Source organism: Artibeus jamaicensis, unplaced genomic scaffold (genome assembly GCF_021234435.1).
Source record: "Artibeus jamaicensis isolate MK-2021 breed Jamaican fruit bat unplaced genomic scaffold, CSHL_Jam_final contig_240, whole genome shotgun sequence".
NCBI classification, from domain to species: domain Eukaryota; kingdom Metazoa; phylum Chordata; class Mammalia; order Chiroptera; family Phyllostomidae; genus Artibeus; species Artibeus jamaicensis.
In genome coordinates this window covers 24,028,189-24,034,611 of record NW_026521506.1, presented here as the reverse complement: position 1 = coordinate 24,034,611, position 6,423 = coordinate 24,028,189, and the positions used below count along the sequence as shown (strand labels likewise).

At 39.2% G+C, this 6,423-nt stretch overlaps 1 pseudogene; it reads left to right on the top strand.

Moving 5' to 3' along the window:
* Positions 1–527: 527 nt before the first annotated feature.
* On the top strand, positions 528–3,194 carry LOC119055562 (heat shock-related 70 kDa protein 2-like; annotated as a pseudogene).
* Positions 3,195–6,423: the final 3,229 nt, after the last annotated feature.

Here is a 6,423-nt window from a genome sequence, read left to right as displayed (position 1 = left end):
GCTTTACGAAATTCAAGAGGGTTTTGTTTTTAGAACATTACTTACAAATTGCATTTAAGCATAAATATAACTCAAGGTTTTTCCTCAGTCTGCTCTATACTATTGCGCATACACTATTTAATTAGATGATTCATTAAAATTATGAATGTTTTCAACTTGTGTTGAATATAACTTATTAAATTTTAATGTTAAATGATAGTATAAGAACCTTTTTTGGAGTCACCCTGCTTAGGCTGGCTGTGACTACTGACATTTATATATTTTGCCTGTGCAGCTAGGGGTACATGCACACATGGAACTACTGAACAGCTTGTTCTCTTCTCTACCCTCTTTCAGCACAGGTAGAACTTATCAACATATCTTCTCTTTGGGACTCTGCCCAGTAATCTGCACATAGCAGCCATTCAGCCAGTGCCAAGTGATGAACATATTTCTGTTTGAGCAGCCAGTATAGTCAAATGGAATAATTGCAAGATTTTAAAAAGTCAGGTGTTCCAGCTTTATGTATAGGCATCTGTACAATTGGCATGACGGGTGTGGCTCAGTGGGTTGGGCATCATCCCACAAAGTCAAAGGTCACTGGTTCGATTCCTGGTTAGGGCTCATGCCTGGGTTGTGGGCCAGGTCCCCCAGTTGGGGGGCATGTAAGATGCAACCAATTGATGTTACTTTCACATATCAATGTTTCTTTGCCTCTCTCTCTCCTTCCCCTTCTCTCTAAAAATAGATAAAATTTAAAAAGATCCTACAATATTAAGCTATTCCCCTTCCCCCCATTTTTAATTTTTAAAAGATTTTTATTTATTTATTTTTAGGGAGGAAGGGAAGGAGAAAGAGGGAGAGAAACATCCATATGTGGTTGCCTCTCATGTGCCCCCTACTGGGGACCTGGCTCTCAATCCAGGCATGTTCCCTGACTGGGAATTGAACCAGTGACCTTTCAGTTCACAGACCAGCACTCAATACACTGAGCCAACAAGCCAGGGCAAACACTGATTTTTTTTAAAAAACTCTTTTCTGTTTCATTTCCCCTTTTCTTTCTTTAATCAAGATGTCTGCTGATCAGTATTGAACTGGGTATCACTTATGCATGTGTAGGTGTCTTCTGGCATGGAAAAGTAGAGATATTGCCAATTACCAAAGCAACTGTGCTGGTCCCAGTTACATAGCTTTCACAAAGTGAACACCTTATCCATGAGGTTACTAACAACCAAGAGGTCATGAAGGTTACCAATAATACCATCTTTGATGCCAAGAGGTTGCAAGTTTCATGATACCACAGTTCAGTGAGAGTGGAGCACTGGCTTTTCCAAGTGACTTGTGAAAAGGTAAAACTGGCAGAAAATGTAGAATATAAAGGGTATAATACATTTTCCCCAGAGGAGGTCTCTTCCATGTTTCCAAGCAAGATGAAAGAGTTTGCTGAAGCCTGTTTAGGGGGTAAAAGTAGGAAATGCAATAATTACTGTTCCAGCTGACTTAAATGATTCAGTGTCAGGCCACTAAGGATGCAGGAACCATCACTGATCTTAATATCCTGAGAATCATTAGTGAGCCTACTGTAGCAGCAGATGTCTATGGCCTGGATTTTAAAAAAAGCTTTAAAAAAGAGAAACATGTGCTGGTCTTTGATTTGAGTAGTGGCACCTTTGATGTATCTATCCAAAACATCCAGGATGACATCTTTGAAGTAAAATTCAAAGCTGGTAACACCCACTTAGATGGGGAAAACTGTGATAACCATATGGTGAATAACCTGCTTGATGAGTTCAAATGTAAACATAAGAACAAGACAGATATAGCTTCCCACAAGCCAGAGGTGTTGTGCCTCCAGACCACCTGTGAGAAGGCAAAATATATTTTGTTTCTTTGTTAATACCAGGATTGAAATTGGGTTCCTTCTTGAAGGATGGGGATTTCTACATGTTCATTTCCTGAGCCCACTTCCAGCAGCTCATTGCGTTTCTTTCTCATGGCATCTGTTTTCTTTTTAAATATTTAATTAATTTATTTTTAGAGAAAAAGGAAGGGAGGGAGAAGGAGATGGAGAGAGACTCTGATGTGAGAGAGAAGCTTCTCCATGCCCCTCCACCCCTTCACAGACTGAACCCTCAACTCTGGCACGTGCTCTGACCTGGAATTCAACCAGGAATCTTCTGCTTTGTGGGACCACACCCAACCCACTGAGCGACACCAGTCAGGGTTTTGTTTTGTTTTTTTAAACATCTTATTTATTTATTTTTAGAGAGAGGGGAATCCATGGTATCTTGAAGTAGTAGAGAAATTTCTGAAGGATGCCAAACTTGACAAGTGCGAGATTAATGAAACTGTGCTAGTGGGTGATGCCACTTATATCCCATACTTGGAAAAATTACTGAAAGATGTCTTAAACAGACAGGAGCTCAACACCATTAACCCTGGGGAGGCAGTGATATATGGCAGCGCTGCACAAGCAGCTATTCTCCTGGCTGACAAATCAGAAAATGTGTAGGGTCCCCTGCTTCTTGAAGTTGCCCCTTGCTTTCTGGGTGTTGAAACAGAAAGGAGAATGTGACATCCCTTATCCCAAGAAACACTGCTGTTTCTACAAAGCAAACTCAGATGTTCACAGCTTACTGTATTTTGCTATGTGTACTGTGCTTCCATGTGTAATATGTACCCATGTTTTTGGCCCAAACTTTCAGGAAAAAAACTTGTGTTTTAATTTTTTCGTTCAATTTACTTATTTATTTATCTTTAGAAACAAACCTGATTATTATATTCTAGAGTATTATTTTGCATATGGGTATCATTATTGCTTTCTAGAATTGCACTTTTAACACAGAACTACAAATAAAAGAATTAAAAACATTTATATAGATACAGAATCAGTACTACCCATGTATAATGCGCATCCTTATTTTTCCCTCAAAAATTTTGGCAAAGAAGTGTGCATTATACACAGCAAAATATGGTGCTTTGGCAACAGACCACTGTGTTAATGAAAGTGTATGAGGGAGAAAAGGCTTTTACTAAAAGAAAGAAACTGCTTGGCAAGTTCATGCTCCTGGGATTCTCTAGCTTACTAATGTGGCATTCCTAAAATACAGGTGACCTTTGACGTAGACACCAATATCATTCCCACTGTAAGTGCTGCAGACAAAAGTACTGGCAGGAAGAACAAAGTCAACATTATTAACAGACTGTTTCCGTAAAGATGATAATTGACCAGATTGTAACAGCAGCAGAAAATAGCCCTGGCTGGTATGGCTCAGTGGATTGAGTATTATTCTGTGAACCAAAGGGTCGCCAGTTCGATTCCCAGTCAGGGCACGTGCCTGGGTTGCAGGCCAGGTCCCCAATAGGGGACACGTGAGAGGCAACCACACATTGATGTTTCTCTTCTCTTTCTCCCTTCTTTCCCCTCTCTCTGAAAATAAATAAATAAAATTAAAAAGCAGAAAATATGAATAAGAAGATGAAATCAATAGAGATAGGGTAGCAGTCAAAAATACTATAGAATTCCACATATTCAGTGGCATGCAAACAGTTGACAATAATAATCAGACTTAATTTCAGTAGAGAAGATACAAAAGGAAGGTTTCTAGAATGCGCTAGGAAGTGCTAGGCTGTCTCATGTGTAACCAAGTTGCTGAAAGAGATGAGTGTGAGTGTAAGCAGCAAGGGTTTGAATGTCTTCAGTGTGAGTATCACCAGTGTTTACTATACAGTAGGGTTTGGCTGCTTTGGCTCCCACACCTCAGAGAGCCTAGTTTAAGTATTGATGAAGTGGACTTAAACAGTCATTCTTTGGCAAAACATTCCTGTTCTTTGCAACCTTTTATTAAGTTTCTTTTTTCCCCTGTGTTTTTATATATTTTTTATTGTTCTATTACAGTTGTCCCAATTCTTTCCCTTTCGTCCTCCTCTGCCAAGCCCACCCCTGTCTCCCACAGTCATTTCCCCCTCCATTATCCACATCCATGAGTCATTCATATGTGTTTTTTGTTTAGTCCCTTGCCCTTCCTTCTACTATTCCTCCCACCCCCATCACTTTCAGTCTGTTTCTGTTTCCATGTCTTTGGTTCTGTTTTGCTTGTTAGTTTATTTTGTTCATTACATTACAATTATAAGTGAGGTCATATGGTATTTGTCTTTCAGTGACTGGCTTATTTCACTTAGCGTGATACTGTCCAGTTCCATCCATGCTGTTGCAAAAGGCAGGAGTTCCTTCTTTATTTCTGCTGAGTACTATTCCATTGTGTAAAGGTACCACAGTTTATGTATCCACTCATTTACTGATAGGCACTTAGGCAGTTTCCAGCACTTGACTATTGTAAATTGTGCTACTATGAACATTGGGGTGCATAGGTTCTTTTGAATTAGTGTTTTCAGAATTGTTAAGGTATATTCCCAGCACTGGAATCACTGGGTCAAAAGGCACTTCCGTTTTTAGTTTTCCGAGGAAATTCCATACTGTTTTCCAGTGGCTGCACCAGTCTGCGTTCCCACTGACAGTGCATCAGCGTTCCCCTTTCTCCACATCCTTGCCAGCACTTGTTTGTTGATTTATTAATGATGGCCATTCTGACATGTGTGAGGTGATACCTCACTGTGGTTTTAATTTTCATTCCTCTGCTTTTATTAAGTTTTATTGCAATATTTCATGCTTAGTTTGCAGCATCAGTGTGTTTAAAGAAGGAGAGTCAAACCTTATCGAATACTAAGAATTTATAAGTTTATTCAACATTTTAATATCAATCCTGCATCTTGTGGGTTTTTTAACTTTAACACTTTTTTAATACCTAAAGTTTATGTAGATGGCTTTTTTGTGAATTAGCACTTATGAAATAGTCAAACACTTAACTTTGGTAATGAGAGTGAGGTTGTATTACCATCCCACAGTATCACCATCTAATAACAATGACAACTTGTTAGCAAATGTTGTGGTCTCAAACTTACATAAAACATTTTGTTCTTCTCATCTGTGTACTACATCAGAGTTTACCTCTTTTAGCTATATTTCTGTGTGTTTCTTCGAAAAGTCTTCATAACCCACTGATGTCTGCATTGCTCAATTTACAGATAACCTACAGTGGTGCTTCCCAGGTCCAAGTTGATGTTTGTGATTTTCAGTCCTCTCATTGTATGTTGCTTTACAGGGGTTGGAATGTTTCTTCTTATCACTGATTGCTCATACATTGACTTCTCAGTTATATATGTAAAATATCTGTTGTTCTAAGGAAGATCTGTTTCTTGATCTTCTTAAACTCAACCCACTTTCAATAGAAATAAGGTTATAATGACAACTTATAATGAATGCTATGGCATTTTGTGAGTTATAGAGAAGACATATTTCTTTATGCATCAGAATTATGGTACCATAGTTTTACTGTCATTCTTAAGGATAGAAGTATATTTAATTTACTTAAAAGAGAGAAAGCAGCCCTGGCTGGTGTGGCTCAGTGGATTGAGTGCCAGCCTGTGAACTAAAGGGTCTCTGGTTCCATTCCCAGTCAGGGAACATGCCTGGGTTGTGGGCCGAGTCCCCAGTGGGGGGAGTGTGAGAGGCAACCGCACAATAATGTTTCTCTTTCTCTTGCTCCCTCCCTTCCCCTCTCTAAAAATAAATAAATAAAATCTTGAAAAAAAACAGAGAAAGCATATTAAAGGGTGGGATACTGATCTTAGGAGCAGTTTTAATAGAATTAAAAGGAAACATTAAAGGACCATGTTAATTTTGGTTAGGTGAGATTTGATTTTCTGAAGTAGCCCAGGGCATCCTTTCTCTATGGGTTTAGAATACTGAAAGCAGAATTGATCATATGGTAGAGCTTAGTCCAGAGAAGTGAATATTTGGCTCCTTGGGTCAGTGGATGGTAATAAACATGTACATAAATCAAGGGCAGAAACACCCTACTTAGGGCAAACTCAGATTTCTGATATCTTAATTGTACATATTAATTTAGGCAGGGGTGTCCAGCCTCTTTGCTGCACTGGAAAAAGAAGTGTTGTCTTGGGCCACACATTAAATACATTGAGACACGTAATCACAAAAACATCTCATCATGTTTTAAGTAAATTTATGATTTCGTGTTGGGCTGCATTCATAGCCATCCTGGGCTGTGGATTGGACACCCCTGCTAAAGTATTGAATAAGCAAATCAATCTTTGAATGAGATCAATTTCTCTCAGCTCAATCATCAAAACTTCATTGAGCATTCTATACACTAAGACCTGAATTAAAGCACTGTGTTGACCCACAGGAGCCCACATTCCAGTGAAGCCTTTAATGGCAAAGCAGAGAGCTGAATGACAGAGGTAACAGGACAGTCCAGAGTAGCTGAGGGCATCATACTGGCTGTGGAGGAGTAGATGAGGGGAGCATGGTTGACCTGGCAAAATGCCTGGCAATAGGAGTTGTGCTCCATTATTAGTAATTAC